This window comes from Ranitomeya imitator, chromosome 1, assembly GCF_032444005.1.
Source record: "Ranitomeya imitator isolate aRanImi1 chromosome 1, aRanImi1.pri, whole genome shotgun sequence".
In the NCBI taxonomy this organism is placed as follows: Eukaryota; Metazoa; Chordata; class Amphibia; order Anura; family Dendrobatidae; genus Ranitomeya; species Ranitomeya imitator.
Window position 1 is genome coordinate 851,257,413 of NC_091282.1, and position 22,036 is coordinate 851,279,448.

Sequence of the window (22,036 nt, forward strand, 5' to 3'; positions counted from 1 at the left end):
GCAGTGCTGAGAGAGGGCAGAGTACTGTGAGCCGGACAAACTGATGGACCGTGAGGGAGGTACAGGCGGAGATTTTATGGTGGATTTTTAAGGCTGTGGTGTGCTCATTCTCTGATATCGGTCAAAAACAGCAGGTACGTTTGCTTCCATTACAGCTGATGGTGGGCTCTTTGTGAGCATGACTGAAGCGGGTAAAGAACCCGAGGTTCTGCGGTCCGAGACCTGTGTCACAATATTTGACACGGTAACAGAGGAGGAGGAAGTAGTGGCAGATGCAATTGCTGGGGCGGCTGATGGTGGTTGAGGTCTGCTGGTCTGCATTTTTGCGCAGTGGGATTCCCAGAGTAATGCATGTTGATTGCACATGTGAAGGTTCATACATGTAGTAGTCAAATTATTGCACTTTTTACATTGACTCCGTTTTTGTTGCAAAGTTGGCAGATTTTGTGAGTTGGTACTTGCTTTGCAATGTCAAAAAAGGCCCTGTTTAGGCAAACCTTGCCACCCATGTGAGCTGCTGACCCGCGAACCCTGTTGGTCACAGCCACAATTGTGGCTGAAGATGCATTGCTCGTCGTGGCTACATCACTAGGTGTCTGCGACATATGGTGCAACGTAACCTCCCTCCTCAGATTACCTACTCAGCTGTGTGCCTCTGTATTCACGTCAACTGGGATTTATCACCTCATCATCATCCTCTGTGTTATCGCATTCCTCGCCCTTACATTCGCCCTCCTCCTCTTCCTGGCCTGACAGCACAGTATAGTCCGCGTGAGCCTCAGATATGAGTCTCAACAAGATCACCTCCTCCCAACAGCAGTTAATGTCTGGTCACAAGGGTAAGGATGCTGTTCAGACTTGACTTCATCCTGCCCCAGATCCAAGCTAAGAAAAATTTGGGCATCAGTGCAGATTTCCTCCTCTTGAATCTGTGAAGCTTTTGAGTGCACTTCTGATGCCCATGGCACAGAATGTGTGAACAGCACTTCAGCCTCACTCATCTGTGGTTCCCTCAGTCAGTTGTACGGTTGGAGATTTGTGACACAGGGGAAGTAAGTGTAATTTGGGTGCAACCTCTGTGGACTGTACTGTTTGTGATGTTGAGGTGGAGGAAGAGGAGGAGAGGCCACTTGAAGCTACGCTTGCCATCCACTTGAGCAGATGCTCTTTCTGTACCTCATCAACAAGATGTACTGCTGTGCGTCTGCCAAAGAAATATAGTAGAGTAGCCCATTCAGTAACAGAAGTTGTCTTTGCATAGGACGTGACATTGGTTCACTAGTGCTTTTATAAACATTACTACCTACACCACATACACCTTGAACACCAAGCCTAATTCCCCTTCCCCCACAACCTCCCTTTTTCCCCAGTCATGTTGCTCAGAAAGTGTGGTAGGAGCACAGTATTGGCAACAAAAAATTGGATTTTAAACTCTGCACCAGTTCTCCAAACAGCTGAATTTCAGCGTCAGTAAATGACAAGTTGAAGAAAGTGATCTCAAAGCAATTTTTAAATTAGATATCCCCTACTGTATGACGTTAGTAACAATAATTATTGGGGGGCCTGTGGATGATGCCTCTATAACATAGAATAGATGCTACAAACAATTTCAAAGTGAGATGTCCCCTACTGTACAACGTTAGTAACTGAACAATTTTTTTTGTTACTGTGGGTGACCCCTGTATAACCTAGAAGATATGCTCCAAACAATTTCAAAATCTTAACCTGTTTCACGTTTGTTATGTGCAACAGCTCTGCACACACAACAATTTCACTGGCACAAAAATACAATGTGGGATAAGGCTGGCTGTATGATGTTTAGCAACAGAAAAAACTATATATTTAATGTGCATGAGCTATGCACACTGGAATTTCACCGCCACTAAATAACAAGATAAGTTATGGCATGGTGAATCGGTATAGCAACTGCCCCCAAAAATATTTCTTCATGCACAGAAGCACAAATCCCAGAACAATGTTACCACAGCACTAAATGACAAGGTGGGATATGGCATGCTGTTTCACATTTAGCTAGTGAAAAAATAAGATTTAGAATGGTATACTGGTGCGTGGAGCACAATAGAAGCAGTGAACAACACACTTGTATGACATGTGCCCTGCATATTTATTTATTTTGCTGCAAGGTCCATTTCATCCACACAAGACACTACCTAGCTAAACTATCTGAGTAATAATCAACCGCCTAGCTAACTACCTAAAATCTAGCTGCCAACAGTGCCAGCATCAAGAGCAGCCTCTCTGCACTTTTAGTCTGAAAATAGCGCTAAAACATATGAAGATTTCAGCAGCCATTGACACAAGCCATTGTGTTAGAACATTGTGGATATTTCCTGCACCCTGATTGGCTAGCAGCAGTGTGCACACATAAAGTTAGAAAAAAAATTAAATTACTGTATACAAGCACGCCACTTCTCTGAGCTCTGCAAACTCCCAACCCTCATAAAACACGTGCCCCACACACGATACACCACCATTATTGTAGCCAAAGAGCTGAAAATACTTTAGTGGCAACACAAATATTATCACACACTTTTTACCGAATGTTAGTTTTTTTTTTTTTTTCTGATTTTATAGAATTTTGCTTGTGTTTCCAAACACGAATCACAATGTGCCATATTCATGCCGAATTTATGTTCATGCCAAATTTGCGATTGCTTTTCAAATAAATTCATTCATTACTATTCTTGATGGCCAAACGTACACATGATTCCTCCACTCGGTGTGGTGAGTGGCAGCTCAGCCATCCTATCTGGAGCAGGGACATGTTGAGCTGTCATTATATTGTGATGAACAGCTCAGCGGTCCAATCTGAGGCTTAGGCATGCTGAACTCAGTGTGATGAGTGGCAGTCCAGTCACCCAATCAGGGCTGGGGCATGCTGGGTTTCCTATAGGTTCTGGGAAACTTGCGGGTCCGTGGGAGGAGGAAACCAGAGAATCAGGAGTAAAATCACGCAAATAACAAGAGCTTGTACTGTCACGATTCCTCCACACAGTGTGGTGAGTGGTAGCTCCTATCTGGGGTAAGGCATGCTAAGCTGCTGAATGGCAGTCCAGGCACCCAATGAGTGCTAACTCATTATGCTAACATTATGCTATAGTGCTAACTAACTATGTTACTATATCATACAATTATTAGGTTCTGTAGAAGGACGTAGATCTGGGTATTTATTATGATGGAATATAGGCTGAACTGGATGGACAAATGTCTTTTTTCGGCCTTACTAACTATGTTACTATGTTACTATGAGTCTGGGGCATTGTGGGTTTCCTACAGGAGTTTCCTGTTCTGAGTGACTCTCAAGCAATTTCGCTGGTTGATTGCCTCTAATTTCTGCCAGTTGTAGGTCTCTGCTCAAGTGGTGTGTGTATCTATGTGCTTTAAGTTCTAGTATTCTGATCTTTGCTGCCCGACCTTAGATTTGCCTTTGACTATCCGGTTGCCTGGCCCATTTTATCTTCATTCGCTACCTTTTTGAATTTCTGACCCCATACTGTGACCAGACTACACCTTTGCCTCACCCCTCTGTTTATGACATACCCTTCTGGCTCTCGTCCTCTGACTCCTTAACTTCCCCCAACTCAAGGCTTGTCCGTGAGTAATGTCACATTACTACCTGGCCTGTACATCTGACTTTTTCACCAGCATGGATCTTGTTCATAGGCTGTGTCACCAGGTGGCAAATCTGAAACAGATTCTGTTTCTGGCTAAAGAATACCAGAGACTTGAATCGTCGCAAAATCAGTAGCAGAGTCGATAACTACGGTAATTTGAAAACTTGCTATAGCTCTCCACTGACAACTGTGGCTGTGAAGATACCTTCTGACGTACAGTTGGTCTCTCCTGAACCTGTGATGGGCCTTCGTGATAAATGTTCCCAAGAGGAAAAAAAGTTTAGGGTGTTCAGGGAGAGCTGTAGACTATTTTATACCCTGCGACCTCTGTCTTCAGGGGATAAGTTTGAGTGGGTGGTGATACTCATGTTCCTATTGAAAAGGGCTCTATGACCTGGATATTTTCTTTATACCCACATGCCCCAGAATGGTCTTTTGTTAACATCTTTTTTGATGCCTTAGGTTTGATCTTTGATAAAGCCGACAGGATCCAGGTCGCTGAGGCAAAGATCATGAACCTGGTACAGGACGACTGCACTACTGAGGACTACGGCACCGATTTCTGGCAATGATCCACTACTGATCTATGCATGATGAATGATGCAGCTCTCATTTGCAACTTCCTGTTAAAGATGCTCTGGTTCTTCACCATTCCCCTAGTTCTCTGATGGATGCGTTCACCTAGGCCGTACGGATGTACTGCAGAATCCATGAAAGATATGGTGAGCAGCAGGGTGCCAGTTATATTCCTCCATAGCAGGTCCATTTACCAGTGGTGGAGCCATTGGAGGCGGGAGTTGCCAGTTTTTGTGCTGTGGAGAAAGATGGAGACATGATCTTGGACTCTACTATATTGTCATGTTGCAGGACATTTTTTTTAAATGACTGTCCAACTCTCCCTCCCAAGCAGACAAGCCATCAGGAAAATGCCTAACTGTGGGTGATTGTCATTTGGGTCACCCAGACATTCAGGTAACTTTTTTTCCTCAGATATAGCACTGCTTAACCTTCGTCTGGCTGAGTAGGTACAATTGTAACTATTCCATTTTAAAATTGCAATAATTTTTTTTTTTTTTTCGAAAAGCCGTAGAGGGCTGAAATTTCGTGACATCTCTGCAGTTTTGATCCAGAATATATTGGCCAAATTTCAATAAAATATATATGAAGGTACAATTGTACCTCTGCAGCCTGTTAACGTTGTAAAATTATGCAGCCTGACGAAGGTTAATACGTTTTGCATTTCAAGAACCAGGTATTGTCAGCATTGGCTTTCATTGAATGAAGGTCTGCAGCCAACTTTGATTGGAGATTGGTTCTGAAATTAGGATTAGGGATAGACTGGAAAAATCCATTAAAATTTTTGACATTGACAAAATACTGCTACTTCCAAACTTTATTAAGTGACGGTGGTGTTCATGCTTCAAATGGGAACGCTTCACTCTGAATCTATTTCCTGTTTTATCGTGGAGAATCGGGGCAGCAACTAACAGAATTGTTTTTAACAGGAGAGAAATGCAAATTCCTACATCTAGGCAAGACAAATGAAAAAAGCATATACAAAATGGGAGGAATAGGCCTAAGCAACAGCACATGTGAAAAAGACTTGGGTATACTAATAGATCACAGACTGCACATGAGTCAACAGTGTAATGCAGCAGCAAAAAAAGGAAAACACAATTGTGGGTTGCATTAACAGAAACATACAGTCTGGATCACTTGAAGTAATTATTCCCCTCTACTCCTCTTTAGTCTGACCTAATCTGGAAGGCTGTTCTAGGCACCATATTTTAAAAAAGACATGAACAAACTGTAGAAAGTTCAGAGAAGAGCGACCAGAATGGTGACCGGTCTGCAAACAATGTCCTATGAAGAACGGTTAGGGGCTTTGGGAATGTTTAACTTGCAAAAGAGAAGGCTGAGAGGAAACTTAACTTTCTACAGATTCAATCTTAAAGGCATGTCCTACTGTAAAGGGATCGGCTTTATTTTCATTTGCACAAGGAAAGACTGGAAGCAATGGGATGAAACTGAATGGGAGTAGTCACAGATTAGATATTAGAAAAAAAATCTTTTTGACAGTGAGAGTGATCAACAAGTGGGAAAAACTGCCACGAGAGGTAATTTTACCCTTCGCCACGACAGCACCCACTGGAGAGAGAGGGATCCGCCCCAAGGAATAGGAAACCTACTGAAGAGAATAAAAGGGGCGGTCTGCCTCTCCTCTTCAGTTTAGGTTTCCTGTTCCTAAGGGAACCTCAGGATAATTCCACAGAAGAACATACCTGGGCCGGGGAATCCGCCTGTGCAGTCTCTGCAGGAACGGCAGGTGATGCGGTCCAGATGCAGCGTCGGGGGAGTTTCCGTTAGATGGCTTCCCCCTTGTCTGATGAATACAGTGAGGACCGGGTCCGGGGGAGGCCGCCCGGTCTCACTGAGAAGCTCTGAGGGAAAAGTGCAGGCTGAAAAATGGCTCCGGGATGCTGTCCGGGATATGGGAGGTCCGGGTGTCCGCCGCACAGGCTCCAGCAGCCGAGACACCGGATAAAGCGGCGTTCCATTATGCTGGCCGAGGTAGGAAGCGCGGCCGCGCATGCACAGAACAGCGCAAGGTTCTTTCCTGCCCCGGAAGAGATCATAGAACTTCCGGGGCATACAAATCAGCGGTGGGGAAAGCGCGGTATGCGCATGTGCAGTATACCGCGATTAAAAAAAAACGGATCTTAAGGAAGTGGCTTTTAAAGGGGGATTGTTGCAGGCAGACGGCGATGCAACATGTCATCCCCAGGCAAGATGGTGGACCCAGCAGGGGATTCAGCCAGCAGGAGGTCCTCAGACGTAAGCCGTAAAGGTGATACTGCGGATTCTAGATCCAGGACGGCGCTTCGGCCACCTGATCCGGTACCAAAGAGCTTCACTGGGTGAGTATTAACTCTCTATCTATTAAGCTGACACTAATTTCTCCCATATTCTCCCAGATTCCTACCCCAAAAAGCTCTGCAAGCAATGTATTAGTGAAACCATGCAAAGTCCATCTATGTCAGTTACGGATATACGGGCTATAACTAGGGAAGAATTACAAGCCATCACCCAAGCCAGCGCACCCATTAAAAAAACTAGCAAAGGAAAAGTAGCAACCAGCTCCGATTCTGATAATGATCAAATAGTCGACTCAGACTCCTCACACGCATCATTTTCATCTTCATCACCATCAGATATTAAAGGTCGGTCATGTTTTCCTCTTGAAGGGGTAGACAATTTAGTAAAATCAATCAGAAACACAATAGGTTGTTAAGAAACAAAAGATGACCAGACCACAAAAGATATAATGTTTGCAGGGTTAGCGGAGAGGAAAAGGAGAGCTTTTCTCTTCGCCACGACAGCACCCACTTGAGAGAGGGGATCCGCCCCTAGGAACAGGAAACCCTATGGAGAGAATAAAAGGGGCGGTCCCCCTCGCTCCCACAGTTGGTTTCCTGTTCCTACGGGAGACTTGGAGAGAAGAGGATTCCCAGCCTGGACGCCGCTTGCGCGGTTTACCTGAATAGAGACGGCAAGGGCTCCAGAGCTGGAAGCAGCGTCGGGGGTCCTGTCTCAGCTTCCCCCCTCTGCTGGCAGGTACCGTGAGGCCAGGATCGGGGAGTCGCCTGGCTCACGGAGAGGCATCCAGCAGACCTGCGGGCCGGACCGCTGGGGTAAGATCCTGTGACGCCAGCCTCGGGTGGCGCACAGGCAGCATGGGGCCCAGTAATTCTCCCCCGGAAGTATTACTACAACTTCCGGGGTGATAGAGGAGGAGGACGGCGCCTGCGCGTTCGCTGGGTGGGAGCGCAGGCGCGCACAGCAGAGCCGCAACCCGGATGGTAGTGGTCACTTCTGGGTGCGGCAGGAAGAAGATGGCGGCCCCCATAACAAAAGGACGCCGGCGCTGATTCCCGGCGTCCATCATGGCATCTCCTCAAGAGACAACGTTGCCTTCTTCTGAGGTTAACGCTGTCACACCAGGAAGCCGGACTAGCAGCCGCAGATCATCCTCCAAGAGCGCCAGGGAAAAGAGATCGGACCGGTCGGTTCCTCCATCTGTGCCTCCGTCTCCTCCTCTCCAGCCAGTATTATGACAGCTTCAGGGGTGAGTGTATGTCTACCCTATTCTAAGCTGATTATACTCCCTCTTTCGTCTAATTCCCTAGGTTAAAAGAACAGGGAAATCAAAACATAAGCAATGTGCCTTATGCTCTCAGGCGCTCCCGGATACCTACTTCAAAAAGTTATGCCAGTCTTGCATCAAATCCACCTTACGAGAGGAGTCTTCAGTAAGGTCGGATGATATACGTAGTATGATAAGAGAGGAGTTGCGAGCCTTTCGAAACTCGGATAAAATTCCTGGAAGTAGGAAGAAATACAGCTCTCCTATATCTGAACAGTCATCTGAGGTTGAGGATAAGGAGTTGGACAGTTCCCAAGAGGTTATATCCTCGGAGGGTGAACAGGATACATGTTTCCCTACAGAAAGCATTGACAATTTAGTCAGATCAGTACGTAACACCATGGGTATAGAAGATACTAAGACCCTTAAAACACCACAGGACGTGATGTTTGCTGGCCTGTCCGAGAAAAAGAGACCTTCCTTTCCTATTATTCCAGCAATAAAGGAGTTAGTTAAAAAAGAGTGGGAAAGCCAGGGGCAAAGAGGGTTGCCGTCTTCCTCAAAACGTCGCTATCCCTTTAATGACGAGGATTTCTCCAAATGGGTAAAAGCCCCAAAAGTAGATGCGGCAGTGGCATCCACTTCTAAGAAATCTTTATTGCCTGTTGAAGATTCAGGATCCCTGCAAGACCCGCTCGATCGGAAAGCAGATTCCCTTTTAAAAAGAGCCTGGGAATCCTGTACAGGAGCCTTTAGACCAGCTATCTCGGCCACATGTACTGCTAGGTCCCTGATGGTTTGGTTGAATGATCTGGAAGAAGGCTTAAAAGGTGGCCTTTCCCGCAATAAACTCGTGTCATCCATTCCGTTAATTAGAGGAGCTACTGCCTTTTTGGCAGATTCTTCGGCTGATTCCATCCGACTAGCAGCCAAATCAGCAGGCCTAACCAACGCGGCTCGCCGCGCCTTGTGGCTAAAGGGGTGGAAAGGCGATCCACAAACAAAATCCAAGTTATGTGGTCTGCCCTGCCAAGGTGAGTACCTATTTGGTGCTCAGTTGGATGACATTCTTACCAAAGCGGGTGAGAGGAAGAAAGGGTTCCCCAATAACTCTTATCTTCCATCTTATAGGAGAGCATTCCGAAAGCCCATGTTCAACAGAAGACGGGACTATAAAAACCAGGACCGTTGGGCTAATAAGGACTTTAAGCAGAAGGGAGCCTTCTTCGGAAAACGCCCCTTCAAACCTGAGGATAAACCCCGCTAGGACAGATCTACCTGTTGGTGGTAGGTTGTCCTTCTTCTCCACACAATGGCTGGCAATAACCTCTAATTCATGGGCAACTAGCCTTATAACTACAGGCCTAAAACTAAGATTTTCTCAAGTTCCGCCGGACTCGTTTTGTTTGACTTCCTTAGGTTCACCTTCACAACAAGAGGCCTTGGAACTGGAAATAATAACTCTCCTGTCCAAAGGAGTATTAGTGGAAGTCCCTTTACATCAAAAAGGAAGGGGATTTTATTCCCCTTTATTTTTGATTTCAAAACCTGACGGATCATATAGAACAATAATTAACCTCAAAAGACTAAACGTCTTCTTAGAGAACCAAACGTTTAAAATGGAATCCATTCGGTCAGCTGTCAAGCTTCTGTTTCCCCATTGCTTCATGGCAGTTCTTGACCTTAAAGATGCATACTATCATCTGCCAATCTTCAGAGAGCATCAACAATATCTATGGGTGGCAGTTATGGTCAAAAGTCAGATACGGCATTATCAATACACATCAATGCCCTTTGGACTATCAATAGCCCCTAGAGTTTTCACAAAACTGATGTCAGAGGTAATGTCATATTTGAGGTTAAAAGATACACTCATAATACCTTATTTGGATGACCTATTGATAGTTGGGAACTCTCTTTCTCAATGTCATCAACGCGTGTCTGATTCAATTTCATCCTTACAGGGGTTAGGGTGGTTAGTGAATTGGGAAAAATCTAGATTATCCCCCACAACTGAGCAAATATTTTTAGGAATTATTCTAGTCTCTACAAATCAAATGTGCTTTCTTCCCGAGTCAAAACAAATAGCAATCATAAACAAAGTACAATCAGTGATTAACCACCCTCTAATTTCCCTAAGAGAAGGTATGTCCCTTCTTGATTCCTTCACTTCCTGTATTCCAGCTGTTCCGTGGGCCCAATTCCATAGTAGGAAATTGCAGTATACAATACTTCGTGAGGAAGAAAGGTTACTTGGCCGATTAGATTCTCGTATTTCCTTAACGACAGACGTGATACAATCTCTCACTTAGTGGTTAAATCCGAACCATCTTTCCAGTGGGGTCCCCTGGGTGGTAAAACCATCGAAAACTGTTTTCACTGATGCCAGTCCTAGTGGGTGGGGAGCATATTTAGAAGATCAAATAGTGCAAGGTCTGTGGTCTCCTACAGAATCAGATGATTCTTCTAATAAAAAAGAGCTGAAGGCTGTTTATCATGCCTTATCTGAATTTCTTCCGCAGCTACACGGAACACATACAAGAGTCTTCTCAGACAACATGACAGCAGTAGCCTATATAAACCACCAAGGAGGAACAAGATCGGAAGGACTCATGTCTATAGCCAACGATATTCTAGCCATGGCTGAGGAACACCTCCTGTCCATATCAGCGCTACATGTAAGAGGAATCGACAATTCGAGAGCAGATTTCCTCAGTCGCCACACTCTCCATCAAGGAGAGTGGGTTCTAAATCGTCGTATCTTTTGTATGATAATAAAAAAGTGGGGCACTCCCGAAATAGATCTCTTTGCGACAAGACAAAACAGGCAAGTCAAAAAATTCGCATCATTGTTCCGATCTGACAATCCAGATATCTTCGACGCCCTACAGGTGCCATGGGTATTCAAGAAGGCATATGCCTTTCCCCCGCTGATACTACTTCCGACAGTGATCAGGAAGATAAGGGAGGACAGAGCAAACGTGATCCTAATTGCTCCATTCTGGCCCAAGAGGCCATGGTTTTCCTGGCTGAGAGCCATGTCAATCTCAGTCCCTTGGATCCTCCCGGAGGATCGGGATCTTCTCTTCCAGGGCCCCTTCAACCACCCTCAGGTGAAGGGTCTACGGTTAACAGCCTGGAACTTGATAGGCAGCTGCTAAAGATGAGGGGGTTCTCAAACAAAGTGATTGACACTCTACTACTAAGTAGGAAAAAGTCCACTACCTCCATCTATGCAAGAGTGTGGAAAAAATTTCTAAACCTCTACCCAACGGCCCTGTCAAACGAAATTCACATTCCCATGATTCTAGAATTTCTTCAAAAAGGGCGCGATCTAGGTCTGGCAGTCAGTACCTTAAAAGTACACATCTCTGCGCTGGGGGCTTTATATGGTCTTGATATCGCAGGTAATAAGTCGGTAGCCAGATTTGTTGCAGCATGCCAGAGGTCAGAAACAGTTCGAACTCCCCATGTACCACCTTGGGATGTTAATTTAGTTCTCGAAGCTCTTACAGATCACCCTTTTGAGCCTCTACATTCAGCTCACATAAAACATGTCTCCCTCAAGACAGCTCTTCTCGTCGCCTTAGTGTCAGCAAGAAGAGTAAGTGACATACAGGCACTATCGATAGATCCTCCCTTTATGTCAGTCTTCCCAGACAGAGTTGTCCTTAAAACAGACCCTTCATACTTACCCAAAGTATGCACTAAATTTCATAGAACACAAGAAATTTACCTTCCCTCCTTCTATGATAACCCTACAAGTCAGGAAGAACAAAGATACCACACATTAGATGTGAGGAGAGCCATATTAGCCTATTTGGATAGGACTAGCGCCTGGAGGAAGAGCAGGGCTCTCTTTGTTTCGTTCCAGGGTCATAGAAAAGGAGCTGGAATTACGAAGGGTACTTTATCTCGGTGGATTCGAGATGCAATATGTCTGGCCTATTCATCCAAAGGGGAGAATCCGCCTGAGACCGTAAGAGCACATTCCACCCGGGCGATTGCATCATCCTGGGCTGAACGAGCGGAGGTTCCGTTAGAACAGATATGTAAGGCCGCAACCTGGTCTTCACCTACTACCTTCTATAATCACTATAGATTAGATCTATCTGCCTCATCTGACTTGTCCTTCGGTAGATCAGTCCTTAACACGGTGATCCCTCACAAATGACTATCTCTGAAAGTCTCTCAAGTGGGTGCTGTCGTGGCGAAGAGAAAACACCGGATTACGTACTGGTAATGCTCTTTTATAGAGCCACGACAGCACCCCTTCACTTCCCACCCTTATAGGTTTTTATTTATAAGCACGGTTAAGGGTGTTTGGTTCTTATAGTTAGCCATGCTTAAGTCAACTAATTATAAATGATGATATTGAATGACCTACTAAAGTCTGGTGGGCGGTTCCTCGCAATCTCTGTATACCCAACTGTGGGAGCGAGGGGGAACGCCCCTTTTATTCTCTCCATAGGGTTTCCTGTTCCTAGGGGCGGATCCCCTCTCTCAAGTGGGTGCTGTCGTGGCTCTATAAAAGAGCATTACCGGTACGTAATCCGGTGTTTCCCAGTAATCCCAGCAGTTAAGGCATTGATAAAGAGAGAATGGGAAAAACACGATCAAAGAAGTTTTCTCCCATCAGCCTCCAAGACAAAATACCCCTTTAGTGATGATGAACTAATATCATGGACTAAGATCCCTAAAGTGGACGCAGTGATCACCTCTACTTCAAAACAATCCACCTTACCAGTTGAGGATGCAGGCCTACTTTCTGATCCTCTTGACTGGAAAGCAGAGTCATCATTAAAGAGATCATGGAAAGCTTCCACAGGTACAGTATATTCAAGCCGGCAATTGCCAGTACATGCACTGCTACATCCATGCTTGTCTGGATTGATCAAATAGACCAACAAATTGAACAAAGAATCTCTAGACAAAAATTGTGGGATGCTAAACCATTGATTAGAGGGGCAGCAGCCTTCATGGCTGAAGCATCAGCTGATTCACTACGTCTTGCAGCAAGATCAGCGGGTCTAGTGAATAATGCCAGACGAGCCTTATGGATAAGAGTTGGAAAGGGGACACACAGTCGAAAACCAAGATCTGTGCTATCCCATGTGAGGGTGAGTTTTTTTGGAAAAGCTCTGGATGATATCCTCAAAAGGGCAAAAGAAAGGAAGAAAGCTTTCCCTGACCCCTCAATTCCTTTCTATAGGAAGACTTTCAGAAGGAGACCATTCGGGAAAAGGAGACAGAGTGAAAGGTAAACACGGTGGGCCACAAAAGAAGAAAAGCAGAGGGGTACTATATTTAAGGGACCCACCTTCTGCAGAGATAATAAATATTAAAACACCGGTCACCTCAGTAGGCGGTAGACTAAAATTATTCTTCCCACAATGGGAAAAAATAACATCTAGTTTGTGGATTCTGAATATCATCAAAGAAGGAATTAAGATAGAATTCCTCCAAATTCCCCATGATTCATTCATTATAACAACCTTCAGATCACCGATACAACAAAGGGCCCCTGAAATTGAGATTCAAAGCCTGAGAGATAAAAATGTCTTAGTGAGAGTTCCAAAGGGACAAGAAGGTAGTAGTTTTTACTCTCCATTATTTCTAATCCCTAAGCCTGATGGTTCATTCAGAACAATTATAAATCTGAAAAAGCTCAACACATTTATTCAAAATCATAAATTTAAAATGGAATCCATTAGATCTACGATTAAGCTCCTTTTTCCAAACTGTAAGATGGGGGGGTATTGATTTAAAAGATGCATATTACCATCTCCCTATCCATAACAGATACCAAAGATACTTCAGGGTCGCAGTAACACTTGAAGGGCAAATCCATCATTTCCAGTACACGGCTATGCCCTTTGGCCTCTCCACGGCACCAAGGATCTTCACCAAAGTGATGTTAGAGGTGATGGCCTACCTTTGTCAAAAGGACACTTTAATCATCCCCTACTTAGATGACTATTTAGTTGTCGGAAATTTGACCCTTCAGTGTGCTAAATGCTTAGCTTACACTGTATGCAAATTGCCTCTTCTGAGAAAAAGAGGACTTAAACTCTCAAGCGCCACCTGTTGGAAGTAGCGATCCTACAAGTCACAATCAACCCTTTAACGAGTTGTGCAATATGACTTAGGATAAAAGCCAAATCAGTATCTCAATTCGCAGACACGGTGTTTCGGGCTGTTGGCCCTCGTCAGTGCGAAGCATGAGAACTGATTTGGCTAGGTGAGAGGCTCTGGACTCATCTTTACAGGACCTGGGCTGGATCATCAACTTCGAAAAATCCAGACTTATCCCACTTTTCCTCCAGACATTTTTAGGGTTTCATCTAGATTCTACAAAACAAAGATGTCTACTCCCTCAGGTAAAAATATTACTAATAAGAAAAAAAGTAACTGCTGCGATTGATGAACCTTGAATAACCCTGAGGGAAGGAATGTCCTTGTTAGGATCCATTTCTTCCTGTACTCCAGCTGTCCAGTGGGCACAATACCATACCCGGACACTGCAACATCAAATTCTTAGGGAAGAGAAAAAACTTCTTGGCCACCTCGAATCAAAGATAACCTTGTCGCAGGAAGTTCTAGCTTCCTTTAATATGGTGGTTAGATAGTAAACATTTAGCGGGGGGTGTTCCTTGGGTAATAACACCATCTCATACTTTAACTACTGATGCTAGTCCCCACGGGTGGGGCGCACATATGGGAGATAGTTTCTGCCAGGGAATATGGAATAAAGAGGAAATACGATATTCATCTAATCTAAAAGAACTAAATGCAGTAAACTATGCATTACGTCAATTTCTTCCACAGCTTCGAGGAAAACATGTCAGAATCTTTTCAGACAACACTACTACAGTGGCATACCTAAACAAACAAGGGGGTACTCGATCAGACGCTCTGTCTTCCGCAGAAAAGATCTTGAACCTGGCCAAAAAACATCTGCTGTCTCTCTCTGCCCTTCACATCAAGGGAGAGAACAATCAACAAGCGGACTTCCTAAGTCGATACACTCTTCAACAGGGAGAATGGTCCCTAAATCCTTGCATTTTCCACAAGATAGCGTTACTATGGAGCCATCCTCAGATAGACCTGTTCACTACGAGACAAAACAGACAAGTGCAGAAGTTTGCATCTTGGACCACCCGGACATTCTAGACGCTCTTCAAATACCTTGGCAATTCAATCTAGCATATGCCTTCCCTCTGATAATTCTACTTCCTCAAGTCATACGGAAAATCAGAGAATAGCAGGCCAGGATAATATGAACAGCACCATTTTGGCCCAAGAGACCGTGGTTCTCGTGCCTACGAACAATGTCAGTGACAGACCCATGGGTCCTTCCCTCAATCCCAGACCTACTCTCTGGGACTTTTCTTCCACCCCCAAGTGGACAACCTCCACCTGACAGCCTGGAATTTGAAAGGCAGATACTAAGTTCTAGGGTTTTTTCAAAGGGGCTAATCGATACACTCCTGCATAGCAGAAAACTACTACAAAGATCTATGCCAAAATATGGAAACAATTTCTTCAGTTTCATACAAATTCCGACCCCTCAGAAATCCCGATAAGACCTATCTTAGAATTCCTACAAAAAGGGAAAGAGTTAGGTTTTTCTGTAAATACACTAAAGGTGCATGTACAGTTAGGGCCAGAAATATTTGGACAGTGACACAAGTTTTGTTATTTTAGCTGTTTACAAAAACATGTTCAGAAATAAAATTATATATGTAATATGGGCTGAAAGTGCACACTCCCAGCTGCAATATGATAGTTTCCACATCCAAATCGGAGAAAGGGTTTAGGAATCATAGCTCTGTAATGCATAGCGTCCTCTTTTTCAAGGGACCAAAAGTAATTGGACAATGGACTCTAATGGCTGCAATTAACTCTGAAGGCGTCTCCCTCGTTAACCTGTAATCAATGAAGTAGTTAAAAGGTCAGGGGTGGATTCCAGGTGTGTGGTTTTGCATTTGGAAGCTGTTGCTGTGAGCAGACGACATGCGGTCAAAGGAACTCTCAATTGAGGTGAAGCAGAACATCCTGAGGCTGAAAAAAAAGAAAAAATCCATCAGAGAGATAGCAGACATGCTTGGAGTAGCAAAATCAACAGTTGGGTACATTCTGAGAAAAAAGGAATTGACTGGTGAGCTTGGGAACTCAAAAAGGCCTGGGCGTCCACGGATGACAAGAGTGGTGGATGATCGCCGCATACTTAATTTGGTGAAGAAGAACCCGTTCACAACATCAACTGAAGTCCAGAACACTCTCAGTGAAGTAGGTGTATTTGTCTCTAAGTCAACAGTAAAGAGAAGACTCCATGACAGTAAATACAAAGGGTTCACATCTAGATGCAAACCATTCATCAATACCAAAAATAGACAGGCCAGAGTTAAATTTGCAGAAAAACACCTCAAGAAGCCAGCTCAGTTCTGGAAAAGTATTCTATGGACAGATGAGACAAAGATCAACCTGTACCAGAATGATGGGAAGAAAAAAAGTTTGGAGAAGAAAGGGAACGGCACATGATCCAAGGCACACCACATCCTCTGTAAAACATGGTGGAGGCAACGTGATGGCATGGGCATGCATGGCTTTCAATGGCACTGGGTCACTTGTGTTTATTGATGACATAAGAGCAGACAAGAGTAGCCGGATGAATTCTGAAGTGTACCGGGATATACTTTCAGCCCAGATTCAGCCAAATGCTGCAAAGTTGATTGGACGGCGCTTCATAGTACAGATGGACAATGACCCCAAGCATACAGCCAAAGCTACCCAGGAGTTCATGAGTGCCAAAAAGTGGAACATTCTGCAATGGCCAAGTCAATCTCCAGATCTAAACCCAATTGAGCATGCATTTCACTTGCTCAAAGCCAGACTTAAGACGGAAAGACCCACAAACAAGCAAGACCTGAAGGCTGCGGCTGTAAAGGCCTGGCAAAGCATTAAGAAGGAGGAAACCCAGCGTTTGGTGATGTCCATGGGTTCCAGACTTAAGGCAGTGATTGCCTCCAAAGGATTTGCAACAAAATATTGAAAATAAAAATATTTTGTTTGGGTTATGTTTATTTGTCCAATTACTTTTGACCTCCTAAAATGTGGAGTGTTTGTTAAGAAATGTGTACAATTCCTACATTTTCTATCAGATATTTTTGTTCAACCCTTCAAATTAAACATTACAATCTGCACTTGAATTCTGTTGTAGAGGTTTCATTTCAAATCCAATGTGGTGGCATGCAGAGCCCAACTCGCGAAAATTGTGTCACTGTCCAAATATTTCTGGCCGTAACTGCATCTGCTCTAAGTGCCGTCTATGGCCATAATGTTGCAGGGAATAAATGGGTGTCCTGTTTTATCATGGCCTGTGAACGAGTTACTAATGTCCACATACCTACAGTATCTCCCTGCGATCTAAACCTAGTCCTAGACTCTCTAACAGAACCTCCATTTGAGCCTATAGATACAGCATCTCTAAAACACCTCTATCACTAAAAACGGCCTTCTTACTTGCACTAACATCGGCAAGGAGAGTCAGCGACATTCAGGCCCTTTCAATGGATCCACTCTTTCTTCTAACATTTCAGGGTAGGTTAATTCTAAACCCAGACCCCTTATACCTCCCTAAGGTAGCAGGTAAATTCCATAGATCACAAGAAATACATCTCCCCACTTTCTTTAAAGACCCCTCCACTCCTCAGGAACAAACGCTTCACACTCTAGACATCCAGAGAGTAGTTTTACAGTAAATTGAAAAGACTAGAAGTTGGAGGCAGTGTAGGGCTCTGTTCATATTCTTCCAGGGTAAAAAGAAGGGGTATGGAGTCATGAGGGACACCTTATCCCGGTGGATTAGAGACATTATCCGGCTGGCCTACTCCATGAAAAATAAGGAACCTCTGGAAGGCATTAAAGCATATTCTACCAGAGCTATGGCATCTCCTGGGCTGAAAGGGGAAATGTTCTAATTGAGGACATATGTAAGGCGGCAATGTGGTTGGCTCCTTCTACCTTCTATATCCACTATAGGCTTGATCTTTCATCAACTTCTGACCTAAACTTTGGCAGGACTGTCCTCTGCACGATGGCTCCCCCCCAGGTGATGGTCTCTGAAAATCTCCAATGGGTGCTGTCATGGCGAAGGGTAAAAAGCCAGATTACTTACCGGTAATGCTCTTTTAATGAGTCCACGATAGCACCCAGTCACATCCCTCCCTAATGATTAATATGGTATATACCAATTGAATTACTTCCTTTGTAAAGTAAATAAGTTTAAACATAAATACTTTGCCTAATACTGGCGGTCCTCCGGGAACTCTGAAATCTAAACTGAGGAGGAGAGGCGGACCTCCCCTTTTATTCTCTTTTGTAAGTTTCCTGTTCCTTGGGGTGGATCCCTCTCTCTCCAGTGGGTGCTGTCGTGGACTCATTAAAAGAGCATTACCGGTAAGTAATCCGGCTTTTCTCCTTAAATGGAAGTCTTCAAACAGAGGCTGGACAGACATCTGTCTGGGATGATTTAGTGAATCCTGCACTGAGCAGGGCGTTGAATAAGATGACCCAGGAGGTCTCTTCCAACTTTACCATTCTGTGACTTTTTTTTTTGCCTGCTGGGGCGGTTCTAGGGCTTCCATGGCTGCTTATTCACAATCCTGTTATTGATTAGTGTCAGAAGGTGATTGTGGAGAAACGGCATTGTATCTTAATTAACCAGACGTAAATTGTGTATGACCAGAATCAGATACTGCTGAAGTATTGACTCCTCTTGTAGGACGAATATTACCTCTAATATTATCTCCTAGACTCCTACAGTTTATTTTCTGTCATCTTTGTACAACAGGAATGCATGGCCACTGAACAATGATGTTTGCCGATATATTGATTACATGCATTGTCCATGTTAGAGAGTTTATTCACATTCCCAAACAGAGGAAGTAAATCTATACAAATAGATTACATAATCAAACAATGTGACTTGGTAATCACCATTCTTCCCCTTATCTGTGATGCTGGACTGAAGGACACTTGTTATACATAAAAAAGGTGATATGCCCCTATGAGAGGGACAGAGAGAGGGAGAGACAGCCAGAGATTCTGCCAAGATATCAAAACATCTAGGGACTCTACAGGACTGCAGCCAATACATCATGACTCCATCACGAGAGAATACAGATCTGGTCCATTGACCATCTCTGAACCATGGATACATTTGGAGGAAGTCAGGATTGGGACTTGCCGGTCGCCTAGCTCCATGGAGATGTTCAGAGAAGCCAGGCTATGACCCTCAGGTCAACTGGCTTTGTACCTCAATGGACGATCTGCTCCTCCACTCCCCCGTGCCGTGAAGATGGTTCTACATGCTTTCTAATAAAGACAAGACTTGATCACAGGTCCGGTGAGTGTTGCCGCGTTCTTTCTACTAGTGTTATATGGTATGTTCCTGTTTTTCTACGCGAGCACCTCCCGAGACTGTCAGTGTTCCATTATTAAGAACTGAGTGTGTACCGAACCTCGCTTCAGGCTGTGCTGCTGCGTTTTTCTTTTTTCTTTTTTGGTAGACTAAGTAGCATTATGCCCACATTAAAAGGAGAGCTGGCGTTTGGCAGGACTATTCCTGGTCCATGCGGTTCCGGCTAGCGGACCGGGGCGCCTGCTGACCCCCCCGTGTCTCCACAGTGATTAAGTGGAGTCTTAAATGTCCTAAGAAATGTCTCAGTTCTGTACAAATATGCTCTTCTTGTCTGGAGGGTCTGAAGGGGTACCTTTTTAAAAAATAAAATAAAATAAATAAATAAAAATAAAATAAAAAAATCGTAGATGTGTTTGTAGAGAAAGAGGCGGAAACTTTGCCTCCCCATCATCTTTATGATTGTGCTGTAGATCTTATCCCTAATGCCAAATTACCTAAAGCTATCTTTTACAATTTGTCTGGAACTGAATGTACAGCCATGAAAAATTACAAAAGTTTACGGAAAGGTCATATCCGTCCTTCTTCCTCCCTGTAGCTGCTGGATTTTTCTGTGTAAAAAAGAAAGATGGTGGCCTCTGTCCTTGCCTCGATTTCTGAGACCTGAACTCTTACCCACATTTACTTATCCCCGACCTATATGATCAGCTGATTTTCTAAACTTGACCATAGAGGGACTTACAATTTGATCCGCATCAAGATGGGAGATGAGTGGAAAACTGTGTTTTTAACATTTGAGGGTTTATTTGAAAACCCTGTCATGCCATTTGGGTTAACTAATGCATCAGGAGTACTTCAAAACTTTTTTTAATTATATATTTTTTTTTATTGCATTGGGAGATATGTTGTGATTTACCTTGAGGATATTTGATTTTTTTTTTCCTGATCTGGATTCTCACCAAATGTTTTATGTCTGCTTCATTTCTAATCCAACTAGATCTCCAAGAACCATATATTGAATTAGATAAATGGCTAACTCCTAGGCAGGTCAGATGGTCCTTGTTTTTTTCTAGATATAATTTCTCGATCACATTCTGACTGGGGTCCAAAAATGTAAAGGTTGAAGCACTATTACACCGTCTTGGTTCAGGTTCTTCTTCAGAATCTCCCATCCTTCCTTCTCCCTAGGGGCATTATGATTTCTATAGAAATCGATCGTTTGTTGGGTCCTGTCTTTAAAGTAGGTGATAAGGTTTGGTTGCCATCCATACATATTAAAGTACCATTGTCACAGTTGGGTTCGAAGTTAATTCGTTCCTATGAGATTCTGGATGTGGTCAATCTGGTGGATTTTAGGTTGAAGCTTCCTCCTCCCTTCGCATTGCTAACATTTTACACAAGTAGGAATTTGTCCCTTCAATTTTGTCTCCTTCATTACTGCCTCCTCTGGTTTCAATGAAATTTTAGAGTGCTGGGTAGAAAAAATTGTGGATTCTTAGTAAGTCTGTAATCAAGTCAAGCATCTCATCCACTGGAAGGGATACTGACCAGAGGAGAGATCCTGGGTCCTGTAGGTCTCTGCTCAAGTGGCGTGTGTGTCTGCTTTGAGCTTTGTGCTAACATTCTGATATTTGTTGCTCAACCTTAGATTTGCCTTTGACCATCCGTTTGCCTGGCCCCTTTCTCTTGATCCGCTACATTTTTGGAATTCTGACGCCGAACTGTGACCTGACTTTGCTTTTGTCTCACCTCTCTGTTTAAGACATGAGTAGTGACTAGGGTCACACTAGTCAGTCAAAAACGTGATCTGTCAGGTTAAAATGTTTTGGACTTGGACAGCCAAATTCAGACAATCTTTTGCCACTGTTCTCAAGCCTACAGTGTTACCTCATCAAACAGTTTAGTCTCTTATGTTGCTTGTGAATCCGTACTTATGCATAATTGCAAAGATTCCAGACATTCAAAATCTTATGTGAATGAACAGCCTTAGTCATTCATTCATTCATTCATTCATTCATTCATTCATTCATCAATCACAATGTGAGACTGCAATAAAAATGAGTCTTCATCTTTCCTATCTGCTTTCATTTAGTATTTGTTTAATCATTTCTAATCATCATATAAATATATGATCACAAATCATTGCATGTAAACCTAGGCTGAGAATAAGATGCTTGAGGAGCAGTGGAAATATAACAATAAGTCTACTTTGCAACCATTTTGGAAGACTGTCACAAATGGAAGCATTAATGATAAATTTACAGATTTGTCAACCTCAAGCTATAGGTAAGTATAAGCATTTCTGTAACATTCGCATAACTTTACTCCAATGCTTTCCTTTTTTTTTTTCTTCTTTCACCCACACACTTTCTTTCTCCCCTCCTCTCTGGTTCTCGCTCTGTAACACCCCCTCCCACGTAGGCAGCCCCTGCTCTGCCTCCTTTTACACATTTCTGTATTTCTTCTATCTTGAGATACTCCGTCTGATCAGTAACACGAGGGGAAATCTGTGGAAACGAGATCTTTGGAACAGGTAATTACATCCACTGAAATCTAATACTTACCTTGTTTACATATGAGAACAAAAATCTTAATCACAGGTCACGTCACATCATCATGTCACATACCTACAAACTTTTAATTATTGGGCTTTAAGGGACACATTTGTATCTTGCTTCCTCCAAATCAAAATAAATCAGAATGTCCATCCAATTAATTATGAAAATAATTAATATAAATACAAGCCAACTCCACTGAATACATATATTCTCCATTCTGAACATCTGGCATGTAACTGTCCAAATATGTTCCATTCCTATTCTAATATTCCCTAAT

The 22,036-nt window shown here is 43.6% G+C and overlaps 1 protein-coding gene across 3 annotated transcripts in view; it reads left to right on the forward strand.

Annotated features, from left to right (window-relative positions):
- The window catches only part of LOC138651364 (excitatory amino acid transporter 1-like), a 273,291-nt gene that overhangs the window by 36,098 nt on the left and 215,157 nt on the right, over window positions 1–22,036 (forward strand). The window contains exon 1 of one of the 3 annotated variants that reach the window (XM_069741495.1): window positions 21,657–21,734. The exons of 1 other annotated variant lie outside the window; for it this stretch is intronic. The gene's annotated coding sequence lies outside the window, so the exon portion shown is untranslated. Of the gene's footprint in view, window positions 1–21,656; window positions 21,735–22,036 lie in introns of those variants that run through there. One more of the 3 variants, XM_069741514.1, reaches the window with a different exon arrangement.